The 24498-nt window shown below is 39.6% G+C and overlaps 1 long non-coding RNA gene across 2 annotated transcripts in view; it reads left to right on the top strand.

The window, feature by feature from the left end:
- The window catches only part of LOC309631476, a 722222-nt gene that overhangs the window by 643725 nt on the left and 53999 nt on the right, over nucleotides 1-24498 (top strand). The gene's annotated exons all lie outside the window — the stretch shown is intronic.

The raw sequence follows: 24498 nt of genomic DNA, 5'->3' as shown, positions 1-24498 counted from the left end.
TTTGTAGTTTTTGCTGATGGTTATTCTGAGTGGTGTGAGCTGATACCTCTTTGTGGTTGAATTTGCATGTGTCTCATAATGCGTTGAAATTGAGCTGTAAGACATGTCCTTTTTATTTTTCCAGCTGTGATGAGAGCTTATTTCTTCAAAGTGTTTTCTTAAAGTATGTGTCACCATTTGAAATATTTTGGCCATGATCTCCCTCAAGACATTTTGAGGGCAGGTTTCATTTACAGCCCTGCAGTACTTGTTCATATGAAGTGACCATTAGCTCAGGCTTTAAACCTGCTTTTGCAGGTAACGGCCAGAGAGCGGCAATCTTTCTACGTTCCCCTTGCTGGTACTAGGGAAACAGACCTACCGGCCAGTGGTGTTCTTCGGTTATAAATTAGAGTGCAATGTGCCCGGATAAACCCACAAATGTTGATGTCTCCTTGCTTTTCTTTGTTTTTAAATTTAATTTATATTTATTATTAGAGTAATATCCCATTGTGTACGTGGACCACTTCTTCTTGGTGCATTCCTCGGTTGATGGACATTTTCATTGCTTCCAAGTGCTGGCTATGGTAAATATTGCTGGCATACTGGTTTGCCAGCCTGTGACTTTTTGATTCTCATTTTCTCAGGTGATAGGCCAAGCAGTGGTTGTGATTGATGGACTGGTAGCTCAATGTTTCCCTTTTCAAAGCACCTACGTTGTGTTTTCGTTAGTGGCTCTTTACATGCCCCCCCTTACAGCCGAGGGTACGCATTTCTCCACACTCCCTTCACCGTTTATTTTTTGCAGCATTTTTCCTAATGGCCATTCTGACTGCTGTGTGCTGATAGGGTTTTGTAATATGGGTATGCATGTCATGAAAATTTTTAAAATTCATCATATTCCTACGTCTTTTTCTTTTCTCTTAAAAGAAAAAAACCGTGAGTACAATATAGCTCTTGAAATTGTCTTCTTCGAAGGTTGCCCTCTTCTGAATTTTTTGGTCGATTTTTGACCCCAGAAATTTTCTGGAGGCCAGGCGCAATTTACAGAACTGCAAGTTGGTGAAAATTTAGTGACCTTTTGCAGTGGGTTCAAAGCTGCTGTTGTGGGAAACGTCCACAAGGAGGTAGCATTTCTCCATTCCCCAGTCCTGGTTCTAGGGCAGCAGAGCCTTTCTGGAAGTCATTGTCCTAGGTTGTAAATTAGAATGGAATTTGCCAGGAGAAATCCCCATAAGTTTATGTCTCATTACTTCTTCTTGGTTTTTAAAATTTTTTTAATCTGGGTAAAGTTTAGAATACTGTTTGTCCTAGGTGTACACAATCTGGTTCATTTGGACATTATGTATGTCTATTAATGTACAGATCCTCTTCCCATGTAAAATATTACACTGTTCCGTCGACCTCCCTTGTTATATGTTCGGTCTTTTTGATACATGTATATAATATGTATTTGAATATGTATAGTAACACTAATCTTCATTTCTCAATTTCCCCCCTCCTTTCCTTTTAGATGAGCATAGTTTGTGTTCTACGCCTGTGAGTGTCTTTCTCTTTAGAAATATGTTCATCTGTGTCAGTTATTAGATAATGCCATAAGTGATAATATAAGATATAGGTCTTTTGCTTTCCGACCTACTTCATGTTTTGTGATTATCTCCAGGCTCATCTATGGTGCCTCAAAGAGCAGTGCTTCAATGTTTTCCATGGCTAATATTCCATTGTGTACATGGACCACTTCTTCTTGGTGCATTCCTCTGTTGATGGACATTTTCGTTGCTTCCAAGTGTTGCCTATGGTAAATATTGCTGGAGTGCAGGATTGCCAGCCTGCGATTTTTGATTTTCATTTTCTCAGGTGATAGACCCAGCAGTGGGTATGATTGATTGATTGGTATGGTAGCTCAACGTTTACCTTTTCAAGGCACCTCAATTGTGCTTTCATTAGTGGCTCTTACCACGTCCCCCTTAGAATCGAGGGTACGCATTTCTCCACAATCACGTCAGCGTTTATCGTTTGCCGCATTTTTGTTGATGGCCATTCTGACTGGTGTGAGCTGATAGGTTTTTGTAATTTGGGTTTACATGTCTGTAAAAATTCCTACAATTCATCCTTTTTCCACGCCTTTTCCTTTTCTGTTAAAAGAAAAAAGAAAAAAGGTGTGAGTACAATATACCTCTTCAAATTTTCTTTTTGGAAGGTTGCACTCTAGAGTTTTTTGGTCGATTTTCGACCTCAGTATCTTTTGGAGGGCAGGTGTCATTTACAGACCTGCAATTGGTGAATATTTAGTGACCTTTTGCAGTGGGTTTAAAGCTGCTGTTGTGGGAAACGGCCACAAGGATGCAGCATTTCTCCATTCCCAAATCTGGGTACTAGGGCAGCAGAGCCGTTCTGGAAGTCGTTTGCCTAGGTTGTAAATTTGAATGGAATGTGCCAGGAGAACCCCCCATAAGTTTATGTCTCATTACTCCTAGTTGGTTGTTTTAATTTTTTCAATTGGGGTAATGGTTAGAATGTTGCTTGTCCAAGGTGTACATACTCTGGTTCATCTACATATTCTATATACCTATTTATGTAGAGATCCTCTTCCCGTGTAAATTATTACACAGTGTTCCGTAAACCTTCCTTGCTATATGGTCGGTCTTTTTGATATATGTATATAATATGTATTTGTATACATATGGTAACGCTAATCTTCATTTATCCATTCCCCCCCACCTTTCCTTGTAGATAAGCATAGTTTTTTTTAATAAGTCTGTGATTGACTTTCTCTGTGGAAATATGTTCATTTGTGTCAGTTACTAGAGAACGCGTATAAGTGATATCATAGGATATAGGACTTTTGCTTTCCGACTTACCTCATGTTCTGTGATTATCTCCAAGATCATCTATGGTGTCTCAAAGAGCAGTGTTTCATTGTTTTCCATGGCTAGTATTCATTGTGTACATGGGCCGCTTCTTCTTTTTCCTTTCATCTGTTGATGGACATTTTGGTTGCTTCACTGTCTTGTCTATTGTGAATAAGGCTGCAGTGCAGCTTTTGCAGCCCGGGTCTTCTTCATTCTGGTCTTCTCAGGTGAGAGGCCCATTGGTGCGCCTGCTGGATTGAATGGTACCTCAATTTTTCCTTTTCAACGCAGCTCCTTTCTGTTCTCATTATTAGCGTTTAACCCTTTTACATCTCACCAGCAGCTAGAGGGTACACAGTTCTCTAAAACCTCTTCAGCATTGATTGTTTGTAGACTTTTTGCCAACGGTCAGTCGACGGGTGTGAGTTGAAAACTTTTTGTAGATTAGATTGCATGAGTCTAATACTTCCTGAGGTTGAGCTTTTATCCATTTTCCTTTCTTTAAAAAGAGAGTGAGTAAAACTTACCTCTTCATACGAGCTTCGTGAACATTTTGCCTGTTTTGAATTTTTTTTATCCATTCCCTACTTCAGCACAATTTGAGGGCAGGTGTCCTTTACAGCCCTGAGTCCTTGTGAATGGTAAGTGACCATTAGCTGTGGGTTAAAAGCTGCTGTTGCGGGAATCGGCCACAAGGCGGCAGCATTTCTCCTTTACCAAATCTGGTTACTAGGGCAACAGAGCCTTAGTGGAAGTGGTGTTCTAGGTTGTAAATTAGAATGGAATGTGCGAGGAAAAAGCCCTTTAAGTTTATGTCTCATTACTTCTTGTTGGTATTTTTAACTTAATTTTTATTTTTTATCACAGCAAACTTGATTACAATGTTTTGTTTGTTCTAGGTGTGCAAGATGTGGTTCTTTCACACATATACATATATCTATTTTTCTTCGGATCCTTTTCCCATGTCTGTTACGACACAATGTTGAGTAGTCTTCTCTTGGTATAGCGTAGGTCTTTGGTGATTATATATTTCACATGTGTTTGTATCTCTCTGTTAACCTCAATACGGTAATGTATCCAATCCTCACACCTTTCCATTTGGTGAACCATAAGTTTTTTAAATGAATCTATGATAGTGTTTCTCTGTGGAAATACCTTTGTTTGTATCATTTTTTCGGTAACACCTATATGTGATAGGATAGGATATGTGTCTTTCGCTTTCTCACTTACTCCAAGCTGCGTGATTACTTCTAGACTCATCTATGGTGCTGCAAATGGCATTGTTTCATTTTTTCACTAGCTCATATTCCATCTGTACATGGAGCAGTTCTTCTTTGTCCACCCATCTGTCGTTGGACTTTTTGGTTACTTCCATATCTTGGCGATTGTTATACTATGCAATGCAGATTTGCGTACCTGTGTCCTTCCAATTCTGTCTTCTTAGGTTATAGGTCCAGGAATAGGTCTGCTGGGTCATATGGTAGCTCAATGTTTACCTTTTAAAGGCACCTCTATTCCGTTCTCTTTAGTGGCTCTTTCCAGGTTACGTCCCACTTAAAGCGGAGGGTATGCATTTCTTCCCAGCACCTTCAGCATTTATTCTTTGTAGTTTTTGCTGATGGTTATTCTGAGTGGTGTGAGCTGATACCTCTTTGTGGTTGAATTTGCATGTGTCTCATAATGCGTTGAAATTGAGCTGTAAGACATGTCCTTTTTATTTTTCCAGCTGTGATGAGAGCTTATTTCTTCAAAGTGTTTTCTTAAAGTATGTGTCACCATTTGAAATATTTTGGCCATGATCTCCCTCAAGACATTTTGAGGGCAGGTTTCATTTACAGCCCTGCAGTACTTGTTCATATGAAGTGACCATTAGCTCAGGCTTTAAACCTGCTTTTGCAGGTAACGGCCAGAGAGCGGCAATCTTTCTACGTTCCCCTTGCTGGTACTAGGGAAACAGACCTACCGGCCAGTGGTGTTCTTCGGTTATAAATTAGAGTGCAATGTGCCCGGATAAACCCACAAATGTTGATGTCTCCTTGCTTTTCTTTGTTTTTAAATTTAATTTATATTTATTATTAGAGTAATATCCCATTGTGTACGTGGACCACTTCTTCTTGGTGCATTCCTCGGTTGATGGACATTTTCATTGCTTCCAAGTGCTGGCTATGGTAAATATTGCTGGCATACTGGTTTGCCAGCCTGTGACTTTTTGATTCTCATTTTCTCAGGTGATAGGCCAAGCAGTGGTTGTGATTGATGGACTGGTAGCTCAATGTTTCCCTTTTCAAAGCACCTACGTTGTGTTTTCGTTAGTGGCTCTTTACATGCCCCCCCTTACAGCCGAGGGTACGCATTTCTCCACACTCCCTTCACCGTTTATTTTTTGCAGCATTTTTCCTAATGGCCATTCTGACTGCTGTGTGCTGATAGGGTTTTGTAATATGGGTATGCATGTCATGAAAATTTTTAAAATTCATCATATTCCTACGCCTTTTTCTTTTCTCTTAAAAGAAAAAAACCGTGAGTACAATATAGCTCTTGAAATTGTCTTCTTCGAAGGTTGCCCTCTTCTGAATTTTTTGGTCGATTTTTGACCCCAGAAATTTTCTGGAGGCCAGGCGCAATTTACAGAACTGCAAGTTGGTGAAAATTTAGTGACCTTTTGCAGTGGGTTCAAAGCTGCTGTTGTGGGAAACGTCCACAAGGAGGTAGCATTTCTCCATTCCCCAGTCCTGGTTCTAGGGCAGCAGAGCCTTTCTGGAAGTCATTGTCCTAGGTTGTAAATTAGAATGGAATTTGCCAGGAGAAATCCCCATAAGTTTATGTCTCATTACTTCTTCTTGGTTTTTAAAATTTTTTTAATCTGGGTAAAGTTTAGAATACTGTTTGTCCTAGGTGTACACAATCTGGTTCATTTGGACATTATGTATGTCTATTAATGTACAGATCCTCTTCCCATGTAAAATATTACACTGTTCCGTCGACCTCCCTTGTTATATGTTCGGTCTTTTTGATACATGTATATAATATGTATTTGAATATGTATAGTAACACTAATCTTCATTTCTCAATTTCCCCCCTCCTTTCCTTTTAGATGAGCATAGTTTGTGTTCTACGCCTGTGAGTGTCTTTCTCTTTAGAAATATGTTCATCTGTGTCAGTTATTAGATAATGCCATAAGTGATAATATAAGATATAGGTCTTTTGCTTTCCGACCTACTTCATGTTTTGTGATTATCTCCAGGCTCATCTATGGTGCCTCAAAGAGCAGTGCTTCAATGTTTTCCATGGCTAATATTCCATTGTGTACATGGACCACTTCTTCTTGGTGCATTCCTCTGTTGATGGACATTTTCGTTGCTTCCAAGTGTTGCCTATGGTAAATATTGCTGGAGTGCAGGATTGCCAGCCTGCGATTTTTGATTTTCATTTTCTCAGGTGATAGACCCAGCAGTGGGTATGATTGATTGATTGGTATGGTAGCTCAACGTTTACCTTTTCAAGGCACCTCAATTGTGCTTTCATTAGTGGCTCTTACCACGTCCCCCTTAGAATCGAGGGTACGCATTTCTCCACAATCACGTCAGCGTTTATCGTTTGCCGCATTTTTGTTGATGGCCATTCTGACTGGTGTGAGCTGATAGGTTTTTGTAATTTGGGTTTACATGTCTGTAAAAATTCCTACAATTCATCCTTTTTCCACGCCTTTTCCTTTTCTGTTAAAAGAAAAAAGAAAAAAGGTGTGAGTACAATATACCTCTTCAAATTTTCTTTTTGGAAGGTTGCACTCTAGAGTTTTTTGGTCGATTTTCGACCTCAGTATCTTTTGGAGGGCAGGTGTCATTTACAGACCTGCAATTGGTGAATATTTAGTGACCTTTTGCAGTGGGTTTAAAGCTGCTGTTGTGGGAAACGGCCACAAGGATGCAGCATTTCTCCATTCCCAAATCTGGGTACTAGGGCAGCAGAGCCGTTCTGGAAGTCGTTTGCCTAGGTTGTAAATTTGAATGGAATGTGCCAGGAGAACCCCCCATAAGTTTATGTCTCATTACTCCTAGTTGGTTGTTTTAATTTTTTCAATTGGGGTAATGGTTAGAATGTTGCTTGTCCAAGGTGTACATACTCTGGTTCATCTACATATTCTATATACCTATTTATGTAGAGATCCTCTTCCCGTGTAAATTATTACACAGTGTTCCGTAAACCTTCCTTGCTATATGGTCGGTCTTTTTGATATATGTATATAATATGTATTTGTATACATATGGTAACGCTAATCTTCATTTATCCATTCCCCCCCACCTTTCCTTGTAGATAAGCATAGTTTTTTTTAATAAGTCTGTGATTGACTTTCTCTGTGGAAATATGTTCATTTGTGTCAGTTACTAGAGAACGCGTATAAGTGATATCATAGGATATAGGACTTTTGCTTTCCGACTTACCTCATGTTCTGTGATTATCTCCAAGATCATCTATGGTGTCTCAAAGAGCAGTGTTTCATTGTTTTCCATGGCTAGTATTCATTGTGTACATGGGCCGCTTCTTCTTTTTCCTTTCATCTGTTGATGGACATTTTGGTTGCTTCACTGTCTTGTCTATTGTGAATAAGGCTGCAGTGCAGCTTTTGCAGCCCGGGTCTTCTTCATTCTGGTCTTCTCAGGTGAGAGGCCCATTGGTGCGCCTGCTGGATTGAATGGTACCTCAATTTTTCCTTTTCAACGCAGCTCCTTTCTGTTCTCATTATTAGCGTTTAACCCTTTTACATCTCACCAGCAGCTAGAGGGTACACAGTTCTCTAAAACCTCTTCAGCATTGATTGTTTGTAGACTTTTTGCCAACGGTCAGTCGACGGGTGTGAGTTGAAAACTTTTTGTAGATTAGATTGCATGAGTCTAATACTTCCTGAGGTTGAGCTTTTATCCATTTTCCTTTCTTTAAAAAGAGAGTGAGTAAAACTTACCTCTTCATACGAGCTTCGTGAACATTTTGCCTGTTTTGAATTTTTTTTATCCATTCCCTACTTCAGCACAATTTGAGGGCAGGTGTCCTTTACAGCCCTGAGTCCTTGTGAATGGTAAGTGACCATTAGCTGTGGGTTAAAAGCTGCTGTTGCGGGAATCGGCCACAAGGCGGCAGCATTTCTCCTTTACCAAATCTGGTTACTAGGGCAACAGAGCCTTAGTGGAAGTGGTGTTCTAGGTTGTAAATTAGAATGGAATGTGCGAGGAAAAAGCCCTTTAAGTTTATGTCTCATTACTTCTTGTTGGTATTTTTAACTTAATTTTTATTTTTTATCACAGCAAACTTGATTACAATGTTTTGTTTGTTCTAGGTGTGCAAGATGTGGTTCTTTCACACATATACATATATCTATTTTTCTTCGGATCCTTTTCCCATGTCTGTTACGACACAATGTTGAGTAGTCTTCTCTTGGTATAGCGTAGGTCTTTGGTGATTATATATTTCACATGTGTTTGTATCTCTCTGTTAACCTCAATACGGTAATGTATCCAATCCTCACACCTTTCCATTTGGTGAACCATAAGTTTTTTAAATGAATCTATGATAGTGTTTCTCTGTGGAAATACCTTTGTTTGTATCATTTTTTCGGTAACACCTATATGTGATAGGATAGGATATGTGTCTTTCGCTTTCTCACTTACTCCAAGCTGCGTGATTACTTCTAGACTCATCTATGGTGCTGCAAATGGCATTGTTTCATTTTTTCACTAGCTCATATTCCATCTGTACATGGAGCAGTTCTTCTTTCTCCACCCATCTGTCGTTGGACTTTTTGGTTACTTCCATATCTTGGCGATTGTTATACTATGCAATGCAGATTTGCGTACCTGTGTCCTTCCAATTCTGTCTTCTTAGGTTATAGGTCCAGGAATAGGTCTGCTGGGTCATATGGTAGCTCAATGTTTACCTTTTAAAGGCACCTCTATTCCGTTCTCTTTAGTGGCTCTTTCCAGGTTACGTCCCACTTAAAGCGGAGGGTATGCATTTCTTCCCAGCACCTTCAGCATTTATTCTTTGTAGTTTTTGCTGATGGTTATTCTGAGTGGTGTGAGCTGATACCTCTTTGTGGTTGAATTTGCATGTGTCTCATAATGCGTTGAAATTGAGCTGTAAGACATGTCCTTTTTATTTTTCCAGCTGTGATGAGAGCTTATTTCTTCAAAGTGTTTTCTTAAAGTATGTGTCACCATTTGAAATATTTTGGCCATGATCTCCCTCAAGACATTTTGAGGGCAGGTTTCATTTACAGCCCTGCAGTACTTGTTCATATGAAGTGACCATTAGCTCAGGCTTTAAACCTGCTTTTGCAGGTAACGGCCAGAGAGCGGCAATCTTTCTACGTTCCCCTTGCTGGTACTAGGGAAACAGACCTACCGGCCAGTGGTGTTCTTCGGTTATAAATTAGAGTGCAATGTGCCCGGATAAACCCACAAATGTTGATGTCTCCTTGCTTTTCTTTGTTTTTAAATTTAATTTATATTTATTATTAGAGTAATATCCCATTGTGTACGTGGACCACTTCTTCTTGGTGCATTCCTCGGTTGATGGACATTTTCATTGCTTCCAAGTGCTGGCTATGGTAAATATTGCTGGCATACTGGTTTGCCAGCCTGTGACTTTTTGATTCTCATTTTCTCAGGTGATAGGCCAAGCAGTGGTTGTGATTGATGGACTGGTAGCTCAATGTTTCCCTTTTCAAAGCACCTACGTTGTGTTTTCGTTAGTGGCTCTTTACATGCCCCCCCTTACAGCCGAGGGTACGCATTTCTCCACACTCCCTTCACCGTTTATTTTTTGCAGCATTTTTCCTAATGGCCATTCTGACTGCTGTGTGCTGATAGGGTTTTGTAATATGGGTATGCATGTCATGAAAATTTTTAAAATTCATCATATTCCTACGCCTTTTTCTTTTCTCTTAAAAGAAAAAAACCGTGAGTACAATATAGCTCTTGAAATTGTCTTCTTCGAAGGTTGCCCTCTTCTGAATTTTTTGGTCGATTTTTGACCCCAGAAATTTTCTGGAGGCCAGGCGCAATTTACAGAACTGCAAGTTGGTGAAAATTTAGTGACCTTTTGCAGTGGGTTCAAAGCTGCTGTTGTGGGAAACGTCCACAAGGAGGTAGCATTTCTCCATTCCCCAGTCCTGGTTCTAGGGCAGCAGAGCCTTTCTGGAAGTCATTGTCCTAGGTTGTAAATTAGAATGGAATTTGCCAGGAGAAATCCCCATAAGTTTATGTCTCATTACTTCTTCTTGGTTTTTAAAATTTTTTTAATCTGGGTAAAGTTTAGAATACTGTTTGTCCTAGGTGTACACAATCTGGTTCATTTGGACATTATGTATGTCTATTAATGTACAGATCCTCTTCCCATGTAAAATATTACACTGTTCCGTCGACCTCCCTTGTTATATGTTCGGTCTTTTTGATACATGTATATAATATGTATTTGAATATGTATAGTAACACTAATCTTCATTTCTCAATTTCCCCCCTCCTTTCCTTTTAGATGAGCATAGTTTGTGTTCTACGCCTGTGAGTGTCTTTCTCTTTAGAAATATGTTCATCTGTGTCAGTTATTAGATAATGCCATAAGTGATAATATAAGATATAGGTCTTTTGCTTTCCGACCTACTTCATGTTTTGTGATTATCTCCAGGCTCATCTATGGTGCCTCAAAGAGCAGTGCTTCAATGTTTTCCATGGCTAATATTCCATTGTGTACATGGACCACTTCTTCTTGGTGCATTCCTCTGTTGATGGACATTTTCGTTGCTTCCAAGTGTTGCCTATGGTAAATATTGCTGGAGTGCAGGATTGCCAGCCTGCGATTTTTGATTTTCATTTTCTCAGGTGATAGACCCAGCAGTGGGTATGATTGATTGATTGGTATGGTAGCTCAACGTTTACCTTTTCAAGGCACCTCAATTGTGCTTTCATTAGTGGCTCTTACCACGTCCCCCTTAGAATCGAGGGTACGCATTTCTCCACAATCACGTCAGCGTTTATCGTTTGCCGCATTTTTGTTGATGGCCATTCTGACTGGTGTGAGCTGATAGGTTTTTGTAATTTGGGTTTACATGTCTGTAAAAATTCCTACAATTCATCCTTTTTCCACGCCTTTTCCTTTTCTGTTAAAAGAAAAAAGAAAAAAGGTGTGAGTACAATATACCTCTTCAAATTTTCTTTTTGGAAGGTTGCACTCTAGAGTTTTTTGGTCGATTTTCGACCTCAGTATCTTTTGGAGGGCAGGTGTCATTTACAGACCTGCAATTGGTGAATATTTAGTGACCTTTTGCAGTGGGTTTAAAGCTGCTGTTGTGGGAAACGGCCACAAGGATGCAGCATTTCTCCATTCCCAAATCTGGGTACTAGGGCAGCAGAGCCGTTCTGGAAGTCGTTTGCCTAGGTTGTAAATTTGAATGGAATGTGCCAGGAGAACCCCCCATAAGTTTATGTCTCATTACTCCTAGTTGGTTGTTTTAATTTTTTCAATTGGGGTAATGGTTAGAATGTTGCTTGTCCAAGGTGTACATACTCTGGTTCATCTACATATTCTATATACCTATTTATGTAGAGATCCTCTTCCCGTGTAAATTATTACACAGTGTTCCGTAAACCTTCCTTGCTATATGGTCGGTCTTTTTGATATATGTATATAATATGTATTTGTATACATATGGTAACGCTAATCTTCATTTATCCATTCCCCCCCACCTTTCCTTGTAGATAAGCATAGTTTTTTTTAATAAGTCTGTGATTGACTTTCTCTGTGGAAATATGTTCATTTGTGTCAGTTACTAGAGAACGCGTATAAGTGATATCATAGGATATAGGACTTTTGCTTTCCGACTTACCTCATGTTCTGTGATTATCTCCAAGATCATCTATGGTGTCTCAAAGAGCAGTGTTTCATTGTTTTCCATGGCTAGTATTCATTGTGTACATGGGCCGCTTCTTCTTTTTCCTTTCATCTGTTGATGGACATTTTGGTTGCTTCACTGTCTTGTCTATTGTGAATAAGGCTGCAGTGCAGCTTTTGCAGCCCGGGTCTTCTTCATTCTGGTCTTCTCAGGTGAGAGGCCCATTGGTGCGCCTGCTGGATTGAATGGTACCTCAATTTTTCCTTTTCAACGCAGCTCCTTTCTGTTCTCATTATTAGCGTTTAACCCTTTTACATCTCACCAGCAGCTAGAGGGTACACAGTTCTCTAAAACCTCTTCAGCATTGATTGTTTGTAGACTTTTTGCCAACGGTCAGTCGACGGGTGTGAGTTGAAAACTTTTTGTAGATTAGATTGCATGAGTCTAATACTTCCTGAGGTTGAGCTTTTATCCATTTTCCTTTCTTTAAAAAGAGAGTGAGTAAAACTTACCTCTTCATACGAGCTTCGTGAACATTTTGCCTGTTTTGAATTTTTTTTATCCATTCCCTACTTCAGCACAATTTGAGGGCAGGTGTCCTTTACAGCCCTGAGTCCTTGTGAATGGTAAGTGACCATTAGCTGTGGGTTAAAAGCTGCTGTTGCGGGAATCGGCCACAAGGCGGCAGCATTTCTCCTTTACCAAATCTGGTTACTAGGGCAACAGAGCCTTAGTGGAAGTGGTGTTCTAGGTTGTAAATTAGAATGGAATGTGCGAGGAAAAAGCCCTTTAAGTTTATGTCTCATTACTTCTTGTTGGTATTTTTAACTTAATTTTTATTTTTTATCACAGCAAACTTGATTACAATGTTTTGTTTGTTCTAGGTGTGCAAGATGTGGTTCTTTCACACATATACATATATCTATTTTTCTTCGGATCCTTTTCCCATGTCTGTTACGACACAATGTTGAGTAGTCTTCTCTTGGTATAGCGTAGGTCTTTGGTGATTATATATTTCACATGTGTTTGTATCTCTCTGTTAACCTCAATACGGTAATGTATCCAATCCTCACACCTTTCCATTTGGTGAACCATAAGTTTTTAAAATGAATCTATGATAGTGTTTCTCTGTGGAAATACCTTTGTTTGTATCATTTTTTCGGTAACACCTATATGTGATAGGATAGGATATGTGTCTTTCGCTTTCTCACTTACTCCAAGCTGCGTGATTACTTCTAGACTCATCTATGGTGCTGCAAATGGCATTGTTTCATTTTTTCACTAGCTCATATTCCATCTGTACATGGAGCAGTTCTTCTTTCTCCACCCATCTGTCGTTGGACTTTTTGGTTACTTCCATATCTTGGCGATTGTTATACTATGCAATGCAGATTTGCGTACCTGTGTCCTTCCAATTCTGTCTTCTTAGGTTATAGGTCCAGGAATAGGTCTGCTGGGTCATATGGTAGCTCAATGTTTACCTTTTAAAGGCACCTCTATTCCGTTCTCTTTAGTGGCTCTTTCCAGGTTACGTCCCACTTAAAGCGGAGGGTATGCATTTCTTCCCAGCACCTTCAGCATTTATTCTTTGTAGTTTTTGCTGATGGTTATTCTGAGTGGTGTGAGCTGATACCTCTTTGTGGTTGAATTTGCATGTGTCTCATAATGCGTTGAAATTGAGCTGTAAGACATGTCCTTTTTATTTTTCCAGCTGTGATGAGAGCTTATTTCTTCAAAGTGTTTTCTTAAAGTATGTGTCACCATTTGAAATATTTTGGCCATGATCTCCCTCAAGACATTTTGAGGGCAGGTTTCATTTACAGCCCTGCAGTACTTGTTCATATGAAGTGACCATTAGCTCAGGCTTTAAACCTGCTTTTGCAGGTAACGGCCAGAGAGCGGCAATCTTTCTACGTTCCCCTTGCTGGTACTAGGGAAACAGACCTACCGGCCAGTGGTGTTCTTCGGTTATAAATTAGAGTGCAATGTGCCCGGATAAACCCACAAATGTTGATGTCTCCTTGCTTTTCTTTGTTTTTAAATTTAATTTATATTTATTATTAGAGTAATATCCCATTGTGTACGTGGACCACTTCTTCTTGGTGCATTCCTCGGTTGATGGACATTTTCATTGCTTCCAAGTGCTGGCTATGGTAAATATTGCTGCCATACTGGTTTGCCAGCCTGTGACTTTTTGATTCTCATTTTCTCAGGTGATAGGCCAAGCAGTGGTTGTGATTGATGGACTGGTAGCTCAATGTTTCCCTTTTCAAAGCACCTACGTTGTGTTTTCGTTAGTGGCTCTTTACATGCCCCCCCTTACAGCCGAGGGTACGCATTTCTCCACACTCCCTTCACCGTTTATTTTTTGCAGCATTTTTCCTAATGGCCATTCTGACTGCTGTGTGCTGATAGGGTTTTGTAATATGGGTATGCATGTCATGAAAATTTTTAAAATTCATCATATTCCTACGCCTTTTTCTTTTCTCTTAAAAGAAAAAAACCGTGAGTACAATATAGCTCTTGAAATTGTCTTCTTCGAAGGTTGCCCTCTTCTGAATTTTTTGGTCGATTTTTGACCCCAGAAATTTTCTGGAGGCCAGGCGCAATTTACAGAACTGCAAGTTGGTGAAAATTTAGTGACCTTTTGCAGTGGGTTCAAAGCTGCTGTTGTGGGAAACGTCCACAAGGAGGTAGCATTTCTCCATTCCCCAGTCCTGGTTCTAGGGCAGCAGAGCCTTTCTGGAAGTCATTGTCCTAGGTTGTAAATTAGAATGGAATTTGCCAGGAGAAATCCCCATAAGTTTATGTCTCATTACTTCTTCTTGGTTTTTAAAATTTTTTTAATCTGGGTAAAGTTTAGAATACTGTTTGTCCTAGGTGTACACAATCTGGTTCATTTGGACATTATGTATGTCTATTAATGTACAGATCCTCTTCCCATGTAAAATATTACACTGTTCCGTCGACCTCCCTTGTTATATGTTCGGTCTTTTTGATACATGTATATAATATGTATTTGAATATGTATAGTAACACTAATCTTCATTTCTCAATTTCCCCCCTCCTTTCCTTTTAGATGAGCATAGTTTGTGTTCTACGCCTGTGAGTGTCTTTCTCTTTAGAAATATGTTCATCTGTGTCAGTTATTAGATAATGCCATAAGTGATAATATAAGATATAGGTCTTTTGCTTTCCGACCTACTTCATGTTTTGTGATTATCTCCAGGCTCATCTATGGTGCCTCAAAGAGCAGTGCTTCAATGTTTTCCATGGCTAATATTCCATTGTGTACATGGACCACTTCTTCTTGGTGCATTCCTCTGTTGATGGACATTTTCGTTGCTTCCAAGTGTTGCCTATGGTAAATATTGCTGGAGTGCAGGATTGCCAGCCTGCGATTTTTGATTTTCATTTTCTCAGGTGATAGACCCAGCAGTGGGTATGATTGATTGATTGGTATGGTAGCTCAACGTTTACCTTTTCAAGGCACCTCAATTGTGCTTTCATTAGTGGCTCTTACCACGTCCCCCTTAGAATCGAGGGTACGCATTTCTCCACAATCACGTCAGCGTTTATCGTTTGCCGCATTTTTGTTGATGGCCATTCTGACTGGTGTGAGCTGATAGGTTTTTGTAATTTGGGTTTACATGTCTGTAAAAATTCCTACAATTCATCCTTTTTCCACGCCTTTTCCTTTTCTGTTAAAAGAAAAAAGAAAAAAGGTGTGAGTACAATATACCTCTTCAAATTTTCTTTTTGGAAGGTTGCACTCTAGAGTTTTTTGGTCGATTTTCGACCTCAGTATCTTTTGGAGGGCAGGTGTCATTTACAGACCTGCAATTGGTGAATATTTAGTGACCTTTTGCAGTGGGTTTAAAGCTGCTGTTGTGGGAAACGGCCACAAGGATGCAGCATTTCTCCATTCCCAAATCTGGGTACTAGGGCAGCAGAGCCGTTCTGGAAGTCGTTTGCCTAGGTTGTAAATTTGAATGGAATGTGCCAGGAGAACCCCCCATAAGTTTATGTCTCATTACTCCTAGTTGGTTGTTTTAATTTTTTCAATTGGGGTAATGGTTAGAATGTTGCTTGTCCAAGGTGTACATACTCTGGTTCATCTACATATTCTATATACCTATTTATGTAGAGATCCTCTTCCCGTGTAAATTATTACACAGTGTTCCGTAAACCTTCCTTGCTATATGGTCGGTCTTTTTGATATATGTATATAATATGTATTTGTATACATATGGTAACGCTAATCTTCATTTATCCATTCCCCCCCACCTTTCCTTGTAGATAAGCATAGTTTTTTTTAATAAGTCTGTGATTGACTTTCTCTGTGGAAATATGTTCATTTGTGTCAGTTACTAGAGAACGCGTATAAGTGATATCATAGGATATAGGACTTTTGCTTTCCGACTTACCTCATGTTCTGTGATTATCTCCAAGATCATCTATGGTGTCTCAAAGAGCAGTGTTTCATTGTTTTCCATGGCTAGTATTCATTGTGTACATGGGCCGCTTCTTCTTTTTCCTTTCATCTGTTGATGGACATTTTGGTTGCTTCACTGTCTTGTCTATTGTGAATAAGGCTGCAGTGCAGCTTTTGCAGCCCGGGTCTTCTTCATTCTGGTCTTCTCAGGTGAGAGGCCCATTGGTGCGCCTGCTGGATTGAATGGTACCTCAATTTTTCCTTTTCAACGCAGCTCCTTTCTGTTCTCATTATTAGCGTTTAACCCTTTTACATCTCACCAGCAGCTAGAGGGTACACAGTTCTCTAAAACCTCTTCAGCATTGATTGTTTGTAGACTTTTTGCCAACGGTCAGTCGACGGGTGTGAGTTGAAAACTTTTTGTAGATTAGATTGCATGAGTCTAATACTTCCTGAGGTTGAGCTTTTATCCATTTTCCTTTCTTTAAAAAGAGAGTGAGTAAAACTTACCTCTTCATACGAGCTTCGTGAACATTTTGCCTGTTTTGAATTTTTTTTATCCATTCCCTACTTCAGCACAATTTGAGGGCAGGTGTCCTTTACAGCCCTGAGTCCTTGTGAATGGTAAGTGACCATTAGCTGTGGGTTAAAAGCTGCTGTTGCGGGAATCGGCCACAAGGCGGCAGCATTTCTCCTTTACCAAATCTGGTTACTAGGGCAACAGAGCCTTAGTGGAAGTGGTGTTCTAGGTTGTAAATTAGAATGGAATGTGCGAGGAAAAAGCCCTTTAAGTTTATGTCTCATTACTTCTTGTTGGTATTTTTAACTTAATTTTTATTTTTTATCACAGCAAACTTGATTACAATGTTTTGTTTGTTCTAGGTGTGCAAGATGTGGTTCTTTCACACATATACATATATCTATTTTTCTTCGGATCCTTTTCCCATGTCTGTTACGACACTATGTTGAGTAGTCTTCTCTTGGTATAGCGTAGGTCTTTGGTGATTATATATTTCACATGTGTTTGTATCTCTCTGTTAACCTCAATACGGTAATGTATCCAATCCTCACACCTTTCCATTTGGTGAACCATAAGTTTTTTAAATGAATCTATGATAGTGTTTCTCTGTGGAAATACCTTTGTTTGTATCATTTTTTCGGTAACACCTATATGTGATATGATAGGATATGTGTCTTTCGCTTTCTCACTTACTCCAAGCTGCGTGATTACTTCTAGACTCATCTATGGTGCTGCAAATGGCATTGTTTCATTTTTTCACTAGCTCATATTCCATCTGTACATGGAGCAGTTCTTCTTTGTCCACCCATCTGTCGTTGGACTTTTTGGTTACTTCCATATCTTGGCGATTGTTATACTATGCAATGCAGATTTGCGTACCTGTGTCCTTCCAATTCTGTCTTCTTAGGTTATAGGTCCAGGAATAGGTCTGCTGGGTCATATGGTAGCTCAATGTTTACCTTTTAAAGGCACCTCTATTCCGTTCTCTTTAGTGGCTCTTTCCAGGTTACGTCCCACTTAAAGCGGAGGGTATGCATTTCTTCCCAGCACCTTCAGCATTTATTCTTTGTAGTTTTTGCTGATGGTTATTCTGAGTGGTGTGAGCTGATACCTCTTTGTGGTTGAATTTGCATGTGTCTCATAATGCGTTGAAATTGAGCTGTAAGACATGTCCTTTTTATTTTTCCAGCTGTGATGAGAGCTTATTTCTTCAAAGTGTTTTCTTAAAGTATGTGTCACCATTTGAAATATTTTGGCCATGATCTCCCTCAAGACATTTTGAGGGCAGGTTTCATTTACAGCCCTGCAGTACTTGTTCATATGAAGTGACCATTAGCTCAGGCTTTAAACCTGCTTTTGCAGGTAACGGCCAGAGAGCGGCAATCTTTCTACGTTCCCCTTGCTGGTACTAGGGAAACAGACCTACCGGCCAGTGGTGTTCTTCGGTTATAAATTAGAGTGCAATGTGCCCGGATAAACCCACAAATGTTGATGTCTCCTTGCTTTTCTTTGTTTTTAAATTTAATTTATATTTATTATTAGAGTAATATCCCATTGTGTACGTGGACCACTTCTTCTTGGTGCATTCCTCGGTTGATGGACATTTTCATTGCTTCCAAGTGCTGGCTATGGTAAATATTGCTGGCATACTGGTTTGCCAGCCTGTGACTTTTTGATTCTCATTTTCTCAGGTGATAGGCCAAGCAGTGGTTGTGATTGATGGACTGGTAGCTCAATGTTTCCCTTTTCAAAGCACCTACGTTGTGTTTTCGTTAGTGGCTCTTTACATGCCCCCCCTTACAGCCGAGGGTACGCATTTCTCCACACTCCCTTCACCGTTTATTTTTTGCAGCATTTTTCCTAATGGCCATTCTGACTGCTGTGTGCTGATAGGGTTTTGTAATATGGGTATGCATGTCATGAAAATTTTTAAAATTCATCATATTCCTACGCCTTTTTCTTTTCTCTTAAAAGAAAAAAACCGTGAGTACAATATAGCTCTTGAAATTGTCTTCTTCGAAGGTTGCCCTCTTCTGAATTTTTTGGTCGATTTTTGACCCCAGAAATTTTCTGGAGGCCAGGCGCAATTTACAGAACTGCAAGTTGGTGAAAATTTAGTGACCTTTTGCAGTGGGTTCAAAGCTGCTGTTGTGGGAAACGTCCACAAGGAGGTAGCATTTCTCCATTCCCCAGTCCTGGTTCTAGGGCAGCAGAGCCTTTCTGGAAGTCATTGTCCTAGGTTGTAAATTAGAATGGAATTTGCCAGGAGAAATCCCCATAAGTTTATGTCTCATTACTTCTTCTTGGTTTTTAAAATTTTTTTAATCTGGGTAAAGTTTAGAATACTGTTTGTCCTAGGTGTACACAATCTGGTTCATTTGGACATTATGTATGTCTATTAATGTACAGATCCTCTTCCCATGTAAAATATTACACTGTTCCGTCGACCTCCCTTGTTATATGTTCGGTCTTTTTGATACATGTATATAATATGTATTTGAATATGTATAGTAACACTAATCTTCATTTCTCAATTTCCCCCCTCCTTTCCTTTTAGATGAGCATAGTTTGTGTTCTACGCCTGTGAGTGTCTTTCTCTTTAGAAATATGTTCATCTGTGTCAGTTATTAGATAATGCCATAAGTGATAATATAAGATATAGGTCTTTTGCTTTCCGACCTACTTCATGTTTTGTGATTATCTCCAGGCTCATCTATGGTGCCTCAAAGAGCAGTGCTTCAATGTTTTCCATGGCTAATATTCCATTGTGTACATGGACCACTTCTTCTTGGTGCATTCCTCTGTTGATGGACATTTTCGTTGCTTCCAAGTGTTGCCTATGGTAAATATTGCTGGAGTGCAGGATTGCCAGCCTGCGATTTTTGATTTTCATTTTCTCAGGTGATAGACCCAGCAGTGGGTATGATTGATTGATTGGTATGGTAGCTCAACGTTTACCTTTTCAAGGCACCTCAATTGTGCTTTCATTAGTGGCTCTTACCACGTCCCCCTTAGAATCGAGGGTACGCATTTCTCCACAATCACGTCAGCGTTTATCGTTTGCCGCATTTTTGTTGATGGCCATTCTGACTGGTGTGAGCTGATAGGTTTTTGTAATTTGGGTTTGCATGTCTGTAAAAATTCCTACAATTCATCCTTTTTCCACGCCTTTTCCTTTTCTGTTAAAAGAAAAAAGAAAAAAGGTGTGAGTACAATATACCTCTTCAAATTTTCTTTTTGGAAGGTTGCACTCTAGAGTTTTTTGGTCGATTTTCGACCTCAGTATCTTTTGGAGGGCAGGTGTCATTTACAGACCTGCAATTGGTGAATATTTAGTGACCTTTTGCAGTGGGTTTAAAGCTGCTGTTGTGGGAAACGGCCACAAGGATGCAGCATTTCTCCATTCCCAAATCTGGGTACTAGGGCAGCAGAGCCGTTCTGGAAGTCGTTTGCCTAGGTTGTAAATTTGAATGGAATGTGCCAGGAGAACCCCCCATAAGTTTATGTCTCATTACTCCTAGTTGGTTGTTTTAATTTTTTCAATTGGGGTAATGGTTAGAATGTTGCTTGTCCAAGGTGTACATACTCTGGTTCATCTACATATTCTATATACCTATTTATGTAGAGATCCTCTTCCCGTGTAAATTATTACACAGTGTTCCGTAAACCTTCCTTGCTATATGGTCGGTCTTTTTGATATATGTATATAATATGTATTTGTATACATATGGTAACGCTAATCTTCATTTATCCATTCCCCCCCACCTTTCCTTGTAGATAAGCATAGTTTTTTTTAATAAGTCTGTGATTGACTTTCTCTGTGGAAATATGTTCATTTGTGTCAGTTACTAGAGAACGCGTATAAGTGATATCATAGGATATAGGACTTTTGCTTTCCGACTTACCTCATGTTCTGTGATTATCTCCAAGATCATCTATGGTGTCTCAAAGAGCAGTGTTTCATTGTTTTCCATGGCTAGTATTCATTGTGTACATGGGCCGCTTCTTCTTTTTCCTTTCATCTGTTGATGGACATTTTGGTTGCTTCACTGTCTTGTCTATTGTGAATAAGGCTGCAGTGCAGCTTTTGCAGCCCGGGTCTTCTTCATTCTGGTCTTCTCAGGTGAGAGGCCCATTGGTGCGCCTGCTGGATTGAATGGTACCTCAATTTTTCCTTTTCAACGCAGCTCCTTTCTGTTCTCATTATTAGCGTTTAACCCTTTTACATCTCACCAGCAGCTAGAGGGTACACAGTTCTCTAAAACCTCTTCAGCATTGATTGTTTGTAGACTTTTTGCCAACGGTCAGTCGACGGGTGTGAGTTGAAAACTTTTTGTAGATTAGATTGCATGAGTCTAATACTTCCTGAGGTTGAGCTTTTATCCATTTTCCTTTCTTTAAAAAGAGAGTGAGTAAAACTTACCTCTTCATACGAGCTTCGTGAACATTTTGCCTGTTTTGAATTTTTTTTATCCATTCCCTACTTCAGCACAATTTGAGGGCAGGTGTCCTTTACAGCCCTGAGTCCTTGTGAATGGTAAGTGACCATTAGCTGTGGGTTAAAAGCTGCTGTTGCGGGAATCGGCCACAAGGCGGCAGCATTTCTCCTTTACCAAATCTGGTTACTAGGGCAACAGAGCCTTAGTGGAAGTGGTGTTCTAGGTTGTAAATTAGAATGGAATGTGCGAGGAAAAAGCCCTTTAAGTTTATGTCTCATTACTTCTTGTTGGTATTTTTAACTTAATTTTTATTTTTTATCACAGCAAACTTGATTACAATGTTTTGTTTGTTCTAGGTGTGCAAGATGTGGTTCTTTCACACATATACATATATCTATTTTTCTTCGGATCCTTTTCCCATGTCTGTTACGACACTATGTTGAGTAGTCTTCTCTTGGTATAGCGTAGGTCTTTGGTGATTATATATTTCACATGTGTTTGTATCTCTCTGTTAACCTCAATACGGTAATGTATCCAATCCTCACACCTTTCCATTTGGTGAACCATAAGTTTTTTAAATGAATCTATGATAGTGTTTCTCTGTGGAAATACCTTTGTTTGTATCATTTTTTCGGTAACACCTATATGTGATATGATAGGATATGTGTCTTTCGCTTTCTCACTTACTCCAAGCTGCGTGATTACTTCTAGACTCATCTATGGTGCTGCAAATGGCATTGTTTCATTTTTTCACTAGCTCATATTCCATCTGTACATGGAGCAGTTCTTCTTTGTCCACCCATCTGTCGTTGGACTTTTTGGTTACTTCCATATCTTGGCGATTGTTATACTATGCAATGCAGATTTGCGTACCTGTGTCCTTCCAATTCTGTCTTCTTAGGTTATAGGTCCAGGAATAGGTCTGCTGGGTCATATGGTAGCTCAATGTTTACCTTTTAAAGGCACCTCTATTCCGTTCTCTTTAGTGGCTCTTTCCAGGTTACGTCCCACTTAAAGCGGAGGGTATGCATTTCTTCCCAGCACCTTCAGCATTTATTCTTTGTAGTTTTTGCTGATGGTTATTCTGAGTGGTGTGAGCTGATACCTCTTTGTGGTTGAATTTGCATGTGTCTCATAATGCGTTGAAATTGAGCTGTAAGACATGTCCTTTTTATTTTTCCAGCTGTGATGAGAGCTTATTTCTTCAAAGTGTTTTCTTAAAGTATGTGTCACCATTTGAAATATTTTGGCCATGATCTCCCTCAAGACATTTTGAGGGCAGGTTTCATTTACAGCCCTGCAGTACTTGTTCATATGAAGTGACCATTAGCTCAGGCTTTAAACCTGCTTTTGCAGGTAACGGCCAGAGAGCGGCAATCTTTCTACGTTCCCCTTGCTGGTACTAGGGAAACAGACCTACCGGCCAGTGGTGTTCTTCGGTTATAAATTAGAGTGCAATGTGCCCGGATAAACCCACAAATGTTGATGTCTCCTTGCTTTTCTTTGTTTTTAAATTTAATTTATATTTATTATTAGAGTAATATCCCATTGTGTACGTGGACCACTTCTTCTTGGTGCATTCCTCGGTTGATGGACATTTTCATTGCTTCCAAGTGCTGGCTATGGTAAATATTGCTGGCATACTGGTTTGCCAGCCTGTGACTTTTTGATTCTCATTTTCTCAGGTGATAGGCCAAGCAGTGGTTGTGATTGATGGACTGGTAGCTCAATGTTTCCCTTTTCAAAGCACCTACGTTGTGTTTTCGTTAGTGGCTCTTTACATGCCCCCCCTTACAGCCGAGGGTACGCATTTCTCCACACTCCCTTCACCGTTTATTTTTTGCAGCATTTTTCCTAATGGCCATTCTGACTGCTGTGTGCTGATAGGGTTTTGTAATATGGGTATGCATGTCATGAAAATTTTTAAAATTCATCATATTCCTACGCCTTTTTCTTTTCTCTTAAAAGAAAAAAACCGTGAGTACAATATAGCTCTTGAAATTGTCTTCTTCGAAGGTTGCCCTCTTCTGAATTTTTTGGTCGATTTTTGACCCCAGAAATTTTCTGGAGGCCAGGCGCAATTTACAGAACTGCAAGTTGGTGAAAATTTAGTGACCTTTTGCAGTGGGTTCAAAGCTGCTGTTGTGGGAAACGTCCACAAGGAGGTAGCATTTCTCCATTCCCCAGTCCTGGTTCTAGGGCAGCAGAGCCTTTCTGGAAGTCATTGTCCTAGGTTGTAAATTAGAATGGAATTTGCCAGGAGAAATCCCCATAAGTTTATGTCTCATTACTTCTTCTTGGTTTTTAAAATTTTTTTAATCTGGGTAAAGTTTAGAATACTGTTTGTCCTAGGTGTACACAATCTGGTTCATTTGGACATTATGTATGTCTATTAATGTACAGATCCTCTTCCCATGTAAAATATTACACTGTTCCGTCGACCTCCCTTGTTATATGTTCGGTCTTTTTGATACATGTATATAATATGTATTTGAATATGTATAGTAACACTAATCTTCATTTCTCAATTTCCCCCCTCCTTTCCTTTTAGATGAGCATAGTTTGTGTTCTACGCCTGTGAGTGTCTTTCTCTTTAGAAATATGTTCATCTGTGTCAGTTATTAGATAATGCCATAAGTGATAATATAAGATATAGGTCTTTTGCTTTCCGACCTACTTCATGTTTTGTGATTATCTCCAGGCTCATCTATGGTGCCTCAAAGAGCAGTGCTTCAATGTTTTCCATGGCTAATATTCCATTGTGTACATGGACCACTTCTTCTTGGTGCATTCCTCTGTTGATGGACATTTTCGTTGCTTCCAAGTGTTGCCTATGGTAAATATTGCTGGAGTGCAGGATTGCCAGCCTGCGATTTTTGATTTTCATTTTCTCAGGTGATAGACCCAGCAGTGGGTATGATTGATTGATTGGTATGGTAGCTCAACGTTTACCTTTTCAAGGCACCTCAATTGTGCTTTCATTAGTGGCTCTTACCACGTCCCCCTTAGAATCGAGGGTACGCATTTCTCCACAATCACGTCAGCGTTTATCGTTTGCCGCATTTTTGTTGATGGCCATTCTGACTGGTGTGAGCTGATAGGTTTTTGTAATTTGGGTTTGCATGTCTGTAAAAATTCCTACAATTCATCCTTTTTCCACGCCTTTTCCTTTTCTGTTAAAAGAAAAAAGAAAAAAGGTGTGAGTACAATATACCTCTTCAAATTTTCTTTTTGGAAGGTTGCACTCTAGAGTTTTTTGGTCGATTTTCGACCTCAGTATCTTTTGGAGGGCAGGTGTCATTTACAGACCTGCAATTGGTGAATATTTAGTGACCTTTTGCAGTGGGTTTAAAGCTGCTGTTGTGGGAAACGGCCACAAGGATGCAGCATTT

Source organism: Balaenoptera borealis (genome assembly GCF_965194805.1).
Source record: "Balaenoptera borealis genome assembly, chromosome: 6".
Lineage (NCBI taxonomy): Eukaryota > Metazoa > Chordata > Mammalia > Artiodactyla > Balaenopteridae > Balaenoptera > Balaenoptera borealis.
Note: the sequence above shows the minus strand (reverse complement) of the source record. Positions and strands in the feature narration are given on the sequence as shown.